Here is an 18,432-nt window from a genome sequence, read left to right as displayed (position 1 = left end):
ATGAGTCACTCTCTACTTATTTCTATGTGAGTTCCGAAAGCATTTTGCATAACAAACTGATGCTGTGAATTACAATAAACCTTTAGCTCATACTACGTTAGTGTGTTGAAGTCTTTCAAAATCATTCTCTTTTTATATGACTGCAAACAATTTTTTTTCTGTAGTGTGACCAATGATCTTATCATATAACAATTTAATACATTTCTTAGGAATAACAAACTAGAATATTTTTTTTTCAGAATATCATAGTGAGGCTGTTTCAAGATTAGCTCTATTTCATTATGCACAAGAACAATCCTGTGAAGTTAAGGAAGAATACATCTATGGACCTAAATCACCATGTCAGTGTTATGAGACTTCAAACTATTACTATTTGTAATGTTGTGAGTGCTGAGGTTATGCTGTAATTTAGCACTCAGCGGCATCTTGTTTATACTGTGAATGTAAAGTAGAGATGAGCGGATCTGATAAAATTTGCATTCTCCTGTTGCGCAAATTTTTCTGGGAAATTCTATCCACAGAGGAATTTTTCTCCATGAACAGAATGTTCTGTATTATTCTATGGGGCTCCAGACCAGACCTCAGAGTAAAATAAACATAAGATAGAAAAATAAAATAAAACTTATACTAGTCTCACCACTCACCTCTCCTGCTGACCCTACTGCTCCATCGCGTCGCATCTTTGGCCCAATATTCACTCTAGGCTGGGACATCTGGCTGCGAGTAGGCCAAAGAGCACACAAAGTGAACTCCGGAACTTGCTTGTGGCCTAAATCGCTGGCAAAGAGTAAACACTGTGCCGGAAATACAATGCAATGTAGGAATAGAAGGCAGGGAGCACCAAGGCTGGTGGAGAGGTAAGCAGCTGGCAAAAGGTTAAAAGAATAAAAAGAACCAAGGCCCCAGAGATCACTGCACATGTGTATTGACCTCGGGGCCTTCAACAAGAAGTTGTGGCCTGTTATTCACTCTAGGCTGTGACTTTCACATTCGAAGAGGCCATCAAGAATGCATACTAAACTTTGGGACCTGCTCACGGACAGAAGACATAGGCCTAAAGTGAACTCTGGGTTGGAGATGCGATGAGACAGAGGTATGGAGGACAAAACTGGGGACAGAAAGAAGCAGGGGTGGCCCCAGAGATATTTTTACTTTTTCTTTTCTTAATAACCTTTTGCTTTCCCTCTCCTGTTCAGCAAGATGGTGGCAGCAGTAGACCACCATTTTGATGAATTCATGTAAAGTGAATTACAAAACAAACGTGTTCTCCAGAATGTGGATTTTTTTCAAATTCAAGGAGAATTCAATTCTACTTGAATACCTTCGCCCATCTCTAGTGTAAAAACTTGTATACCAAGAGTGAGACTGCTAAGAATTCATGAGAAATAATAATGTATTTGGCTTATTTTAAAGGGGTATTCCAGCAAGATAATACATACACATCAACATAGCTTCAAAAATGATGAAGGCTCATATCCAGAGTGCTGTTATTAATTGTCCCTTTATGTGCTATTTACAACTATTAGTTGAGAAGGAGATGCAGCTCCTGAGTGCTCCTCTTCTCTACTGGGAGACTACGTCATGGATTATGGGGCGTGACTTGCTTTTGGTTTCTAATGTATGCCAGCCGCCTGATACCTCTTTCCAAACAGTCATGCTATAATAATAATTATTTCTATAGCGCCAACATATTCCGCAGCACTTTACATTTTTAAAGGGGACTTGTGCAGACAATAAAATACATTACAGCATAACGATACTCAAATACATCAACAGATCACAGGGGACGTGGCTTACTTCTTGCATGCTCTCCATGCTAGCCCTCTGACCAAGACTAATGTCTTGTGTGCCTATTTAGAGTTAGAACTGTGTAAGCAGGGAAAGAGTCATGACATATCACATCTCATAAATAAAATGTGCCACTGCACTATGGATATGAGCCTTTCTCATTTTTGAAGTTATGGCAATGTGAATACATTTTTATCCACATGGAGTATCCCTTTAAGTTACTACTGTAATTTATAGATATATTTTACTTGTACTAATTCTTTTGTAAGTTACCCAATCTAACTATTAGAAACATTATACAAGGGACAATTCCTCTTGGCTGTAAGGTCATTTTTAAATGGATATAAAATGTTATTTGTGATTAGGGAAAATCTACCATTAGTTCATAATAAAATGCAACATCAATCTTTACTTTACAAATTATATATCCAGCTATCATTTATTTCCCACTAGTGGCACTCTACCTAAGCTGGTTCTTTACTAAACTTCTTTACTAAACTCTGTTCTTTGAAGAAGACAAATAAAGGGTGATGCTTGACCCCAAGAAACAAGTACCCAATTTTACTGTCTACTAGGTCTCAAGTAAGTTGGGAAGGAATAAAATCCGACTTAGCTCTAATTAAAAGGTAACAGGAAAGGTAACTGTTGTGAATTCCGCTCTTGGGCTCCCTCCAGTGGTTGTAAGTGGCACTTTTGCGAGTTCTGCTCTTGGGCTCCCTCTTGTGGTTTCAAGTGGTATGGCTGCTCCTTGGAGTTAGCTGTCTTCAGCTGCCTCCACTTATCGTCTCTTCTGCTCGGCTATTTAGGCCTGGCTCTTTCTTCAGCCACTGCCACTAGTAAATGGTTCCTGGTTGGATTCACATCTCTTTGGATTTCCCTGTTATCCTGAACAGTTCAGCAAAGCAAGTTTTTGCTTGCTCTTTTCCGTCCATAGATTGTGGACTTATCCATTCTGTGCTTTCTATGTTTGTCCAGCTTATCAGTATAAATTAATTCTGTCTTGCTGGAAGCTCTGGGAAGCAGATTTACCCTCCACACCTTTAGTCAGGTGTGGAGAATTTTTGTAAACTCTGCGTGGATTTTTGGTAGTGTTTTATACTGACCGCACAGTATTCCATCCTGTCCTATCTATTTAGCTAGACTGGCCTCCTGTGCTCATTCTGGTTTCATTCTGTGTATGTCTTTTCCCTCTCCACTCACAGTCAATTATTTGTGGGGGGCTAATCTATCCTTTGGGGATTTTCTCTGAGGCAAGATAGCTTTCCTGCTTCTATCTTTAGGGGTAGTTAGCTCTTAGGCTGTGACGAGGTGCATAGGGAGAGTTAGGAGCATCCCACGGCTACTTCTAGTGTTGTGTTGAGCTTAGGGACTGCGGTCAGTACAGTTACCACTTCCTTCAGAGCTTGTTCCATGTTGCTCCTAGACCACCGTATCATAACAGGTAACACCCCAATGTATGTACAAAAATTAAATGGACCACGCCAACACTCCATTTGGGGGTATGGACAACGCTGTGCACCCTTATCTTCACATCTTTTCCAGACAGGTTTCAATTAGAACTAAGTTGGATCTTATCTCTTTCCCTAGTTTATTTGAGGCATGAATGTGTATATAGGGAACATAAAAATGATTTACAACCAACTACAGTATATGAATATATTGTTTATTTAATCTGTTCAGAGAAATTCATTAAATCCTTTAGGGTATTAAAAAGTAAAATACATTTATATATATTATATAAGGGCGTCGCATAAACATGAGTGCATCAAATATCATATAAAAAACAAAACAGAACAGTACTGATAGAATGATAATATACGTTTGCCAATTGGAGAGGGTAAAATGAAACAGAGTAACTAAAACAAATTACTAAAGTGACTCATGCTGAAATAAGAAATTAGTAAAAATGAACATAATTGATGATAAATATAATACAAGTGACTATGCACAATAAAATGAACAATAACGTGTATAATCATTCAAAGACCTAATGCTGTAGAATGGAATACCAAGTGTAGCAAAGTAGTAAATCATTCAAGAAGAACGGTCATCGTTCACACTCGAAATTAACCACATGATGGAAAAAAGTATCCAAGAGTGGCAAGCATAAAGTGAACTTAGTGAATAATGAAAGGTACAAGCCTCTATATAGGAACATTGTGCCCAACATGTGTTTTGCCTGAACACCTTTCCCAGACAGGTTTTAATTAGAACTAAGCTGGGTCTTAGCTCTTTCCATAGTTTATAAGAGGCCTGGATGTGCATATAAATGTAGGGCAATGACTGGCGCCCCTGCATCATATTCCCTTGTCCCTCCATGCAGGGTCGCCGGTTTACTCACTGCCCAAACCCCACATCGGGCGCCTGTCCCTTCCTGGTCAGCGCACAGCCATTGCTGGCAGTGCGTGAGCTCCCCTACTTTAATGGGGCAGCGAGCTCATAAAGTAAGTGCCCTCAGCTTGCCCCTGAGAGGCATTTAGTATAATTAGTGTACCTGCAAGATGGCTCCCAGCCAATTACTGGAATCATCGTGTATATATGACTCCTTTTCCCTTTTGGAGTCGCCGAGCAATGAGTTCAGTCATTAGGTATTTGGTGTTTCACCAGTGCAGTTTTGAGTTTCCATGGTCGCAGTGCGGCAAGTGTCGTGAACCTGAATCAATGGTCCCGTTGTGGCCAGAGCCTGAACATTGTCCCCTGGTCTAGATGCAGTCAGAGCCTGAATGTTATCCCCTGGTCTCACAGTGTGGTTAGTCCTGTTCCCGAAGTCCACTGGCCCAGGTGTGGCAATGCTTGAACGTTGTATCATGGTTCTGGTGCGACCAGTCCTGAATCTGAAGTCCCCTGGTCCCAGTGTGGCCAATACCTGAGCATTGTCCTCTGGTCCTGGTGTGACCAGTCCTGAATCCAAAGTCCCCTAGTCACAGTGCGCCCAATGCCTGAACATTGTCCACTATATTGTGTGTGGCCAGTCCCTGATACAGTATTGTAGACCAGTGTGTCTGAGCATAGCACTAGTCAGTTTCAGCGAACCTGACACCTGAGGTCAGCAGCCGCAGTACCGGGCTCTGCTTATGAGTTGTACCTGTTGGCTACCTGCAATCCAGTCTGTCTCCAACATCAGGCGCTCCAGTGAACACCTGGTAGCTGCTTAGCTTTGCCCTTTTCTAGGCAGGTCTGGTCCTTGGGTACACTATGTACACAAATCCACGTGCGCCAGCGTTGGGAGCAGCAATAGATAGGAGAGTTACTGGGACTAATGCCCATTGATTGTCATTTGTGTGTGGCTTATACACTTTTTAGAAAAAAATGTTAAATAGGGGACTCATGTTTTTTGTGTTTAGCATTAGTGTTACATAGTTACATACCATATTTGTCGGACTATAAGATGCACCTTCCTGTAAGACGTCCTGCAGGTTCAGATAGCAGAAAAAAAGAAAAATATGATTTCTGCTGATTAACCCCTTAGTGACAGAGCCAATTTGGTACTTAATGACCAGGAGAATTTTTGCAATTCTGACCACTGTCACTTTATGAGGTTATAACTCTGGAACGCTTCAACGGATCCCGCTGATTCTGAGATTGTTTTTTCGTGACATATTGTACTTCATGTTAGTGGTAACATTTCTTCGATATTACTTGCGATTATTTATGAAAAAAATGGAAATATGGCAAAAAATTTTAAAATTTTGCAATTTTCAAACTTTGTATTTTTATGCCCTTAAATCAGAGACATATGTCATGAAAAATAGTTAATAAATAACATTTCCAAATGTCTACTTTACATCAGCACAATTTTGGAAACAAAATTTTTTTTTGTTAGGGAGTTATAAGGGTTAAAAGTTGACCAGCAATTTCTCATTTTTACAACACCATTTTTTTTTAGGGACCACATCACATTTGAAGTCATTTTGAGGGGTCTATATGATAGAAAATAATGAAGTGTGACACCATTCTAAAAACTACACCCCTCAAGGTTCTCAAAACCACATTCAAGAAGTTTATTAACCCTTTACGTGCTTCACAGGAACTGAAACAATGTGGAAGGAAAAAATGAACATTTAACTTTTTTTTGCAAACATCTTAATTCAGAACCATTTTTTTTATTTTCACAAGTGTAAAAACAGAAATGTAACCATACATTTTGTTATGCAATTTCTCCTGAATACGCCAATACCCCATATGTGGGGGTAAACCACTGTTAGGGCGCACCGCAGAACTTAGAAGTGAAGGAGCGCCGTTTGACTTTTTCAATGCAGAATTGGCTGGAATTGAGATCGGACGCCATGTTGCGTTTGGAGAGGCCCTGATGTGCCTAAACAGTGGAAACCCCCCACAAGTGACACCATTTTGGAAACTAGACCCCTTAAGGAACTTATCTAGATGTGTGGTGAGCACTTTGAACCCCCAAGTGCTTCACAGAAGTTTATAACGTAGAGCCGTCAAAATAAAAAATCGCTTTTGTTTACACAAAAATGATATTTTCGCCCACAAATTCTTATTTTCACAAGGGTAACAGGAGAAATTAGACCACAAAAGTTGTTGTGCGATTTCTCCTGAATACGTCGATACCCCATATGTGAGGGTAAACCACTGTTTGGGCGCACAGCAGAGCTTGGAAGTGAAGGAGCGCCGTTTTACTTTTTCAATGTGGAATTGGCTGGAATTGAGATTGGACGCCATGTCGCGTTTGGAGAGCCCCTGATGTGCCTAAACAGTGGAAACCCCCCACAGTTGACACCATTTTGGAAACTAGACCCCTTAAGGAACTTATCTAGATGTGTGGTGAGCACTTTGAACCCCCAAGTGCTTCACAGAAGTTTATAACGTAGAGCCGTGAAAATAAAAAATCGCTTTTGTTTACACAAAAATGATCTTTTCGCCCACAAATTCTTATTTTCTCAAGGGTAACAGGAGAAATTAGACCACAAAAGTTGTTTTGCGATTTCTCCTGAATACGTCGATACCCCATATGTGAGGGTAAACCACTGTTTGGGCGCACAGCAGAGCTTGGAAGTGAAGGAGCGCCATTTTACTTTTTCAATGTGGAATTGGCTGGAATTGAGATTGGACGCCATGTCGCGTTTGGAGAGCCCCTGATGTGCCTAAACAGTGGAAACTCCCCACAAGTGACACCATTTTGGAAACTAGACCCCTTAAGGAACTTATCTAGATGTGTGGCGAGCACTTTGAACCCCCATGTGCTTCACAGAAGTTTATAACGTAGAGCTGTGAAAAAAAAAAATCGCATTTTTTCTACAAAAATGATATTTTTGCCCACAAATTTTTATTTTCACAAGGGTAACAGGAGAAATTAGACCACAAAAGTTGTTGTGCAATTTCTCCTGAGTACGTCGATACCCAATATGTGGGGGTAAACCACTGTTTGGGCGCACCGCAGAGCTTGGAAGAGAAAGAGTGCCGTTTTACTTTTTCAATGTAGAATTGGCTGGAATTGAGATCGGACGCCATGTCACGTTTGGAGAGCCCCTGATGTGCCTAAACAGTAGAAATCCCCCACAAGTGACCCCATTTTGGAAACTAGACCCCCCATGGAACTTATCTAGATGTGTGGTGAGAACCTTGAATGCCCAAGTGCTTCACAGAAGTTTATAATGCAGAGCCGTGAAAATAAAAAATATTTTTTTTTCCACAAAAAAGATTTTTTAGCCCCCAAGTTTTTATTTTCACAAGGGTAACAAGAGAAATTGGACCCCAAAAGTTGTTGTCCAATTTGTCCTGAGTATGATGGTACCCCATATGTGGGGGTAAACCAGTGTTTGGGTGCACGACAGAGCTCGGAAGGAAGGAGCGCCGTTTTGGAATGCAGACTTTGATAGAATGGTCTGCGGGTATTATGTTGCGTTTGCAGAGCCCCTGATGTACCTAACCAGTAGAAACCCTCCACAAGTGACCCCATTTTGGAAACTAGACCCCCCAAGGAACTTATCTAGATGTGTGGTGAGAACTTTGAATGCCCAAGTGCTTCACAGAAGTTTAGAATGCAGAGTCGTGAAAATAAAAAATATTTTTTTTTCCACAAAAAAGATATTGTAGCCCCCAAGTTTTTATTTTCACAAGGGTAACAGGAGAAATTGAACTGCAATAGTTGTTGTCCAATTTATCCCGAGTACGCTGATGTGCCATATGTGGGGGTAAACCACTGTTTGGGCGCACGGCAGAGCTCGGAAGGGAAGGAGCGCCTTTTTGGAATGCAGACTTTGATAGAATGGTCTGTGGGCATTATGTTGCGATTGCAGAGCCCCTGATGTACCTAAACTGTAGTAACCCCCCACAAGTGACCCCATTTTGGAAACTAGACCCCCCAAGGAACTTATCTAGATGTGTGGTGAGAACTTTGAATGCCCAAGTGCTTCACAGAAGTTTAGAATGCAGAGTCGTGAAAATAAAAAATATTTTTTTTTCCACAAAAAAGATATTGTAGCCCCCAAGTTTTTATTTTCACAAGGGTAACAGGAGAAATTGGACTGCAATAGTTGTTGTCCAATTTATCCCGAGTACGCTGATGCACCATATGTGGGGGTAAACCACTGTTTGGGCGCACGGCAGAGCTCGGAAGGGAAGTAGCGCCTTTTTGGAATGCAGACTTTGATAGAATGGTCTGTGGGTATTATGTTGCGATTGCAGAGCCCCTGATATACCTAAACTGTAGTAACCCCCCACAAGTGACCCCATTTTGGAAACTAGACCCCCCAAGGAACTTATATAGATGTGTGGTGAGAACTTTGAATGCCCAAGTGCTACACAGAAGTTTAGAATGCAGAGTCGTGAAAATAAAAAATATTTTTTTTTTTCACAAAAAAGATTTTGTAGCCCCCAAGTTTTTATTTTCACAAGGGTAACAAGAGAAATTGGACCCCAGAAGTTGTTGTCCAATTTATCCTGAGTACGCTGATGCCCCATATGTGGGGGTAACCCACTGTTTGGGCGCACGGCAGAGCTCAGAAGGGAGGGAGCACCATTTGACTTTTTGAGCGCAAAATTGGCTGTCGTGTTTGGAGACCCCCTGATGTACCTAAACAGTGTAAACCCCCCAATTCTAGCTCCAACCCTAACCCCAACACACCCCTAACCCTAATCCCAACCTGATCCATAATCCTAATCACTAACCCTAACCATAATCACAACCCTTACCCCAAAACAACCCTAATGTCAACCCTAACCATAAACCTAATCAAAACCCTAAATCCAACACACCCCTAATCCTAATCTCAACCCTAACCTCAAACCTAACCCTAATCCCAATACACCCCTAATCACAACCCTAACCTTAACCCTAATCCCAAACCTAACCCTAATCCCAAGCGTAACCCTAATGCCAACCCTAACCCTAATACCAACCCTAATCCAAACCCTAACCCTAATCCCAGCTCTAACCCTAACTTTAGCCCCAACCCTAGCCCTAACTTTAGCCCCAACCCTAACCCTAGCCCTAAGGCTACTTTCACACTTGCGTCGTTTGGCATTCCGTTGCAATCCGTCGTTTTGGACAAGAAACGGATCCTGCAAATGTGCCCGCAGGATGCGTTTTTTGCCCATAGACTTGTATTGCCGACGGATCGTGACGGATGGCCACACGTCGCGTCCGTCGTGCACTGGATCAGTTGTGTTTTGGCGGAGCGTCGGCACAAAAAAACGTTCAATGAAACGTTTTTTTGTACGTCGCATCCGCCATTTCTGACCGCGCATGCGTGGCCGTAACTCCGCCCCCTCCTCCCCAGGACATAGATTGGGCAGCGGATGAGTTGAAAAACTACAGCTGCTGCCCACGTTGTGCACAATTTTCAGAACGTGCGTCGGTATGTCGGGCTGACGCATTGAGACGGCCCCGTACCGACGTAAGTGTGAAAGAAGCCTAACCCTAAATTTAGCCCCAACCCTAACTCTAAATTTAGCCCCAACGCTAACCCTAAATTTAGCCCCAACCCTAGCCCTAACCCTAGCCCTAACCCTAGCCCTACCCCTAACCCTACCCCTAACCCTACCCCTAACCCTACCCCTACCCCTAACCCTAACCCTACCCCTAACCCTACCTCTAACCCTAACCCTACCCCTAACCCTACCCCTAACCCTACCCCTAACCCTAACCCTAACCCTAACCCTACCCCTAACCCTACCCCTAACCCTAACCCTACCCCTAACTTTACCCCTAACCCTACCCCTACCCCTAACCCTAATTTTAGCCCCAACTACTGTTCTCCTGCCGGCCGGCAGATGGAGACAGATGGCGGGCGCACTGCGCATGCGCCCGCCATTTTCTTTTTTGCGGTCGCCGGTAAACAGTTAATTACCGGCGATCGCAAAACTGGGGTCGGTAAAACCGACCCCGATCATGCTCTTTGGGGTCTCGGCTACCCCCGGCAGCCGAGACCCCAAAGATTCTCCCGATGCCGGCCGGCGGGCGCACTGCGCATGCGCCCGCCATTTTGAAGATGGCGGCGCCCACCGGGAGACACGAGGAGCATCGGGGGAGCTAGGTGAGTATTGGGGGGCCACCTGGGACCCCTTTTCTCTGTCCTCCGATGTGCGATCACATCGGAGGACAGAGAAATTAAAAAGAGATCGCTTTTTTTTTTTTTGCGATCGCCGGTAAACGGTTAATTACCGGCGATCGCAAATGCGGGGTGGGTTAAAAAACCCCCGAATCATGTTCTCTGGGGTCTCGGCTTCCCTCGGCAGCCGAGACCCCGGAGAAAATCGGCCTCTGGGGGGCGCTATTGACTTTTTCCACAGCGCCGTTAATTAACGGCGCTGTGGTTTAAGTACCCTTAGCGGCCGCCGTTAAAAGGCGTATCGGCGGTTGCTAAGGGGTTAAAACTTTCATGGAGGTGTAAAGAAGAGAGAATAAGGAGGTAATAAATCTATTGTGTTTCTCTGCAGCATGTGTATTCTATACACATTACATACACACTCTATATTATTATTATTTATTATTATTATTATTATTATTATTTATTATTATTATAGCACCATTTATTCGATGGCACTTTACATGTTTACATTTATATACACAAACAACAGTGCTGCGCACACAGTACAGCCACAATCAGCTCTTTTGTACCTAAACACACAACTCTGCTACCTACACGCACAGTTCTGCTTCCTACACACCCAAGCAGCTCTTCTATATATATTCCCACTCTCCTACATACAGTATACAAGCAGCTCCCCTATATGCAAACAGCTATTATGTTTTTCGATGGAAAAAGATAAATGAACAAGTAAAATAATGTGGTTACTTAAATATGCACACCCTTAAACTAATACTTTGTTGAAGTACCCTTTTAAGTTTATGACAGCATTGAGTATTTTTGGGAAGGAATCTATCACCACGGCACATCTATAACTGACAATCTTTACCCTCTGTTCCTTGCAGTAGTGCTCCAAATCTGTCAGATTGCGAGGGCATGTCCTGTGTACAGCTCTCTACAAATGGAATCATGTCTGGGCTCCGGCGAGGTCATTACAAAATTCTGATCTTCTTTGTCCAAATTATTTTGTTGGTTAGGAGGTATACTTAGTGTTGTCATTGTGCTGAAAAGTAAAATTCCGTTTCCTCTTCAGCTTTTTTTTAGCGGAGCCCTGAAGGTTTTGATGCAAAATTGACTGATATTTTGAACTGTTCATAATTGCCTCCAACTTGACTAAAGTCCCAGCTATAGCTACCAAAAAACGGTCCCAAAGCATTATGCTGCTCACCCATGCTTCAAAGTGGGTATAGTGTTGGTTTTGTGCCAAGAAAGCTTTTGGAATTATGGCCAAAAGGTTCAATCTTGATCTCATCAGATCATAGCACACTTTCCCACATGCTTTTGGTAGACTTGATTAAGGTTTTGGCAAAACATAGCAGGGCTAAGGCTAGTTTCACATTTGCGTTTAAATCCGCAGCGTTTAATCTGCTTTTGCAAGTGGTGGAAAAAACGCATATAAACGCGTACAAATGCGGCGTTTGTACGCGTTTATATGCGTTTTTTGCTGCGTTTGCGTTTTTGGTGTGCATGATGAGAAATTTCACAAGAAAAAAATCTAGATAACCAAACACCGCCAATGGGACTACAGAGGACGTGTATTATGGGATTTCTTTATATAGACCCCTGAACAGCTGTAATCTTCAGATTTTGCTCCTGTATCCTGTGTCATGATGGATCTTCGCATGGAGAGCTTTTATATTAACCTGGATTTAAGCATCAAGTTGTTTCTTGCCTGTGCTTTTGCTTGGGAGCAAGACAGAAATCGCGAAAGATGGAGAAGGAGACAACGTAGGCGTTTTTGGAGACACCCTATTATCGAACTACGTGAGAGACGTGGAGCCTATCACATGCTGTATGGTGAGCTTAATGCCAATCCGGAGAAATTCCATGAATATACAAGGATGTCACAAGACTCGTGCTTGCTCGTGTCCAAGGAGCCATACGGAGACAGGACACCCAGCTCCGTAGAGCGATTCCACCAGAGGAACGTCTGCTGGTTACATTACGGTATGTTCCAAATCTAAACCAATGACAGTCCAAATTTTGTGTTTTCTAACATGTATGTTTTGGGTAATTTCTTTTCTTTCTTTAGCGTAACCACACCATAAATAGAATAGTTTGTAATTTTGGGGGGTTTTGTTTTTCTTACAGATTTCTGGCAACCGGAGAGAGTTTATCATCCCTCCACTTCCAATACCGGCTTGGAATATCCACCCTGTCCGGAATAGTTGCGGACACCTGCCGGGCTTTGTGGAATGTACTCCGGGATGAGTTTATACCCCTACCCACCTTAGACATGTGGCTTGAAAATGCGGAAAAATTCTGCAGTGTGTGTGATTTCCCCAACTGTTTAGGAGCGGTAGATGGAAAGCACATCCACATTATCAAACCTGCCAAAACAGGATCGGAGTATTTCAACTATAAAAAATATTTTTCTGTTGTGCTCATGGCAATAGCTGATGCGAACTGTCGCTTCATCGCCGTGGACATTAGAGCTTTTGGCCGTGGCAACAATTCCCAGACTTTCAAGAACTCGGATATGGGCGGCCGTGTGTATGGCAAAAATTTCAATTTTCCCCCTCCACAACCTCTCACCAACAATCAAGGTCCACCGATGCCATTTGTTATGGTTGGGGATGAGGCCTTTCAGATGTGTGAAAACCTACTGAAGCCCTATTCCAGTCAGGACTTGAACCACACTAGAAGGATCTTTAACTACAGACTGACAGGGCCCGAAGAACAGTAGAGTGTAACTTTGGCATTCTAGTCTCTAAATGGCGCATTCTTGCATCAGCCATAAATCTAAAAGTGGAAACAGTCGATGAGGTGGTCAAAGCCTGTGTGGTTCTGCACAATTATATAATGGCTAAGAAGCAACCCAACATTGAACTGGATGAACCAGTTGCACACCCACTGCCTGATTTCCAGCATTACCCACTGCGGTCAACTGCAGCAGTTGGTCATATGCGGGACCAATTTGCTGCCTTTTTTGATTCAGATATTGGACGTGTGTCATGGCAGGACAATGTTGTGTAAATGTCCTATTGCAATTAGATCTGTACTAGTAATTTTCTGAAATGATAATAATATTTCACATTAATAAACTTTAGTTTTGGTTGTGTTGACCATGTCTCCTATGTTTTTCCTCTACAAATCAAGGCTATCCTAAAACTAGCAGTATTTGGTCTGTATTTAATATCAGTATTTGTAATCCAAAACCAGGAGTGGGTAATAAAGGCAGAGTTGCTAGCTATTATGTTAATATCATAATTTACCTCTAATTGTTTCACTCCATGTTTTGGCTTACAAATACTGATATAAAACACTGACCACATACTGCTAGTGTGACGGCAGCCATGTTGCTTTAAGCTTGGTGACGTCATTGCGTCCTGATTCTGTTCTGCAGTATACATTGGACACAGACTGAAGAGACAATGACTGTCACATTAAAGAGATCTATACCAATCAAGTCATGTGTCAGAAGTAATGAATTCATGATGCACATATAACAGCCTCATGAATTCACTATTTCTGACACCTGTGCAGGTGAGCATAGATATGCCATGTGTGACCACCATCGTCTCTTCAATTTGTGTGTAATACATTATGTACACAGAAGAGAAAATGGAGGTTATACAAGGCAGTTCTCTACTTACCAGGTCAGGTGTCCTAATAATGAGTTTTTTGACACCTGACCTGTTCAGTAGACTTCTGCACTGTATTTCCGCCATTTTCTCTTCAGACTGTAACACTAGTCACAGACTAAAGGTACCGTCACACTGAACAATATCGCTAGCGATCTGTGACGTTGCAGCATCTTGGCTAGCGATATCGTTCAGTTTGACAGGCAACAGCGATCTGGATCCTGCTGTGCCATCGTTGGTCGGAGCAGAAAGTCCAGCACTTTATTTTGTCGCTGGACATCCCGCAGACATTGCTGAATCGGCGTGTGTGACGCCGATTCAGTGATGTCTTCACTGGTAACCAGGGTAAACATCGGGTTACTAAGCGCAAGGCCGCGCTTAATAACCCGATGTTTACCCTGGTTACCAGCGTAAATGTAAAAAAAAAAAACACTACATACTTACATTCCGGTGTCTGTCCCCCGGCGCTGTGCTTTCCTGCACTGGCTGTGAGCGCCGGCCAGCCATAAAGCACAGCGGTGATGTCACCGCTCTGCTTTACGGCTGGCCGGCGCTGACAGAGCAGGAAAGCACAGCGCCGGAGGACAGACACGGGAATATAAGTATGTAGTGTTTGGTTTTTTTTACGTTTACGCTAGTAACCAGGGTAAACATCGGGTTACTAAGCGCGGCCCTGCGCTTAGTAACCCGATGTTTACCCTGGTTACCAGGGGACCGGCATCGTTGGTCGCTGGAGAGCTGTCTCTGTGACAGCTCTCCAGCGACCACACAGCGATGCTGCAGCGATCGGGATTGTTGTTTAGATCGCTGCAGCGTCGCTTAATGTGACGATACCTTAAGCAGAAAGTAGAGATTATGGAGATAATACATCTATTATTTTTTGGCCCACCTCCTATCTTTATACTAAAGACACGCAAAGCTGCAGTCTTTTTTTTATAACTACTGGAAATATGATGTGGCCCAAAAATTAAGTGCGTAGCAAAGTTTCTTATTTGGTGCACGGTGTGTGTTGCCGGCGGCGAAAGACACAATAAACCAAACATAATTGGGGCAAATCAAATTGTATTTATTTTTTAACAACCAAAAAATGTATTTAACTGCTTGGGGTAGAGTGACGTAAATGGGGGGTGTGAAGCACTGAGGCCTGGCTAACCGTGGACGATGCAGAGGTGGCAGGAGAAGGGGCAATGAAACTAGTGGGGTCTGGAAGTTTGGGGATGGGGCTTGACACATGAGAGGCTTGAGACGCACTGGAAGGGTGAGACAAACTTGACATTACAGACACATTTGGAGGTGAAGGGGAGGAATACTAAGAGTCCTCTGTTTTTTGTTTTTTTTTGGGGGGGGAAGGTGGGCTGGTTGCACTGTGTCAGAGTCCATAGTGCTCGTAGAGAGTGCAGCCATGCCAGAGTCCATAGTGCTCGTTGAGTGTGCAGCCATGCCAGAGTCCATAGTGCTCATAGAACGTGCAGCCATGCCAGAGTCCATAGTGTTTGTAGAGCATGCAGCCATGCCAGAGTCCATAGTGCTTGTAGAACGTGCAGCCATGCCAGAGTCCATAGTGCTCGTAGAGCGTGCAGCCATGCCAGAGTCCATAGTGCTCGTAGAGTGTGCAGCCATGCCAGATTCCATAGCGCTCGTAGAGCGTGCAGCCATGCCAGAGTACATAGCGCTTGTAGAGCGTAAGGCCATGCCAGGGTCCTGCTGCATTATGGTGGTGGCAGTACGGAAGGCCATGAAAGGGTCCTGCTGCATCATGGTCGTGGCGGTACGGAAGGCCATGCCAGGGTCCTGCTGCATCGTGGTGGTGGCGGTACGGAAGGCCATGCCAGGGTCCTGCTGCATCGTCGTGGTGGCGGTACGGAAGGCCATGCCAGGGTCCTGCTGCATCGTGGTATCAGTGGAGGAGGTCCAAGCAGGAGCAGCGGTTGTCATGGTGGTGGCGGTGGGATGTTAAACTGCACTCGGCATGGTGGTGGTGCTGTAGTGGTGTCTGGCAGTGCTAGGAATTGAGGTGGCCGTGCAGTGTTATGCATCAGAGGTTGGCATTGAGGTTAATCGTGATAGTGAAGGCACAGGTGGATATGCCGACACTGTCTGCTGGAAATACCAACTCTGCTGCATAGCCTGCATGTAAGCAGCATTGCAGGCCTGCATGACACTCAGCTGGAGATCAGGAGTAAGGTGTTCCGACATGCCCTGCTCAATTTGGTTAAAACAATGATGTGCTGGCCTCTGGAGGTCGGCTTTGGTCAAGGCTTTTGGTGACCTCCTAGATACGTGCATTCAAGAGGCTATGTGAAACATCCATTCGGTCACCCAAAGCCTTGATTGCTTCGTGTAAAACCAAGCTCACGTGCAAAAACTCGGGCATGAGTGACCTGTCCGATGTCCTCTGCCGCTGCCGGGAGGAGCCCCAAAAAAAAGGGGCAGTGGAAGAGGACTGCGAAAGGGGAACACCTGATGGACCAGCTTACTGGGCTCCAGTTAGTGTGGAAGGCCCACTTACTGCAGCGCTGCTGGATGGCTGGGACGGGTCCGTGGCTGTCGGATGAAGGACTGCTCCAGAACCTGGGCCTACAGTAGTGCTCCATGTGCTTTGAAAAAAGGAAAAAGAAAATTAATGCTAAAAATTAACCAGACGCAAAATCCTGTGGAATAGAAAAATACAGATTATGGCAATACAATACAACCTAATGCACGTGATAAATACTTACGTTCTCTGGGCAAGGACAGGTTTTAAAAATCCCAGAACTCGATAGTATTTATATCTTCGGATCCTTGCTCCTGAACCACTGGGAACACGGCTCTCTTGACGCAGGTCCTTGTTGAAGCGGTCCTTCATCGAACGCCAACATGTTTTGTCTTTGGCCACTGTTAAAAAAAAAAATTATGGTCAGAAAAAGGACTTTTGGCCATGCTCACACAACTGTGTGTGATGACAGAAACTCCTGAGAGTTTCTTTCATCACACACAGTCGAGTGAGCACGGCCAAGGTCTCTGCTGCTTCACACTGCAGTGCAATACTTACCAAATGCATTTCGGACCTGAGTCGGGGCGTTGTCCCAGCCATCCCACAGCTCTTTGGCCACCTCATTCCATAGGCGCCGCATCGTGACGTTGTTTGAGTGCAGTGGATCCTGGGTGTCCCACAATGGGACTTGCTCCTGGACCAGGGAGATGAGGAGGTCATTTTCAATTAGGTCATCCTCCCGTTGTGGAACCTAAAAATTAAATAAAGTCATAAAAGTTTGGTCAATTAACATAAGGAAAAGAAAGAAAAAAGATGCTGAGAAATGGCATGAATAGGAAAGTCAACATACAAAAGGATTCCATTAGAAAAAAGTAAAGAAATAGGAATGGAAAGAAAGGAAGATTCAAGAATATTACACTGAGGATACAGTAAACAGTCAGCCTTGTATACGTACCTGCTGCCGTCTTTCCACCCAACCTTGACTCCGCTGCTCCTGCCTAGTCTCTGCCGCAGATGAAGAAGAGCTCTAAAAATATGAAAAACAAATATTGTCACATGTGTGGATGTGACAGTGAATACTTACCAATCTGAGGAGGCAAGTACTCACCTCACTGACATGTTCAACTTCCGACAGCCCAGGACGTTGTTCCTTATCAGAAGAAGAAGAAGACATTCTGATGCATGTAGAAAGAAAGAAATGCAAGAAATTAGGACATGTAGAGACAGAAAATAGAAAATAAAGGCATTGGCTAGGATATACTCACATTGTTCAGTGTCTTGTTTTCCTCCAAGATGTAGCCTGTGTCTCGTCTGCTTCAGTGTCTGCTGAGTAGTGACCTGCAAATGTCCACTACCTCCCTTTATCACCTACTATGTGGGGGGTTTCTTATCAGTGTCTAGACATGTTTTTCTCTTGTGAAATGCATGCGTTCCCTAATGCAAGCAAACGCATGTGCTTGTGAACGTACGCGTTCATATAGACAGCAATGCATTTTTTTGTTGCAATCCTTGCGCAATAGACCGCATACGTTTCCAGGCGGCAAATTGACGCCTCTAAAAATTACTACATGTTGCATTTCTACGCCAAGCCGCAAACGACGGAACGACGCATGCGTTGTCAAATGCGGCAAAACGCGAACAATCAAAAACACATGCGTCCCTGATGTTAAATTTAGGAATACACAATGCATGCGGATATATGCAGTAGAAACGCTGCGGACACAAACGCAAATGTGAAACCAGCCTTAGCTGTTTTTGCTACCATACCCCATAGGCCAGACATATAAAGATTGTTGATGCATGCAGTACACAACCAGCACTTGGCAGATTTTCCGGTAGCAACTTTAATGTTGAACTATAAAGAGTTAAAGGGGTGTTCATGGTAATAAAAAAAATCATTTTTTACATGAAAGCAACTGTTAAAGAATAATTTGCAATCTTAAACTGTATTAATAATTCTGAATTATTTTAGCAGTGCATGTGCTTTTAGCAAGGACTAGAAGCTCTCTGCTTTCTTTAGTCTTGAAAATGGAGG

The sequence above is a fragment of the Ranitomeya imitator genome, chromosome 4 (assembly GCF_032444005.1).
Source record: "Ranitomeya imitator isolate aRanImi1 chromosome 4, aRanImi1.pri, whole genome shotgun sequence".
NCBI classification, from domain to species: Eukaryota; Metazoa; Chordata; class Amphibia; order Anura; family Dendrobatidae; genus Ranitomeya; species Ranitomeya imitator.
The sequence above is the reverse complement of the archived record's forward strand: the minus strand, read 5'-3'. Positions refer to the sequence as shown.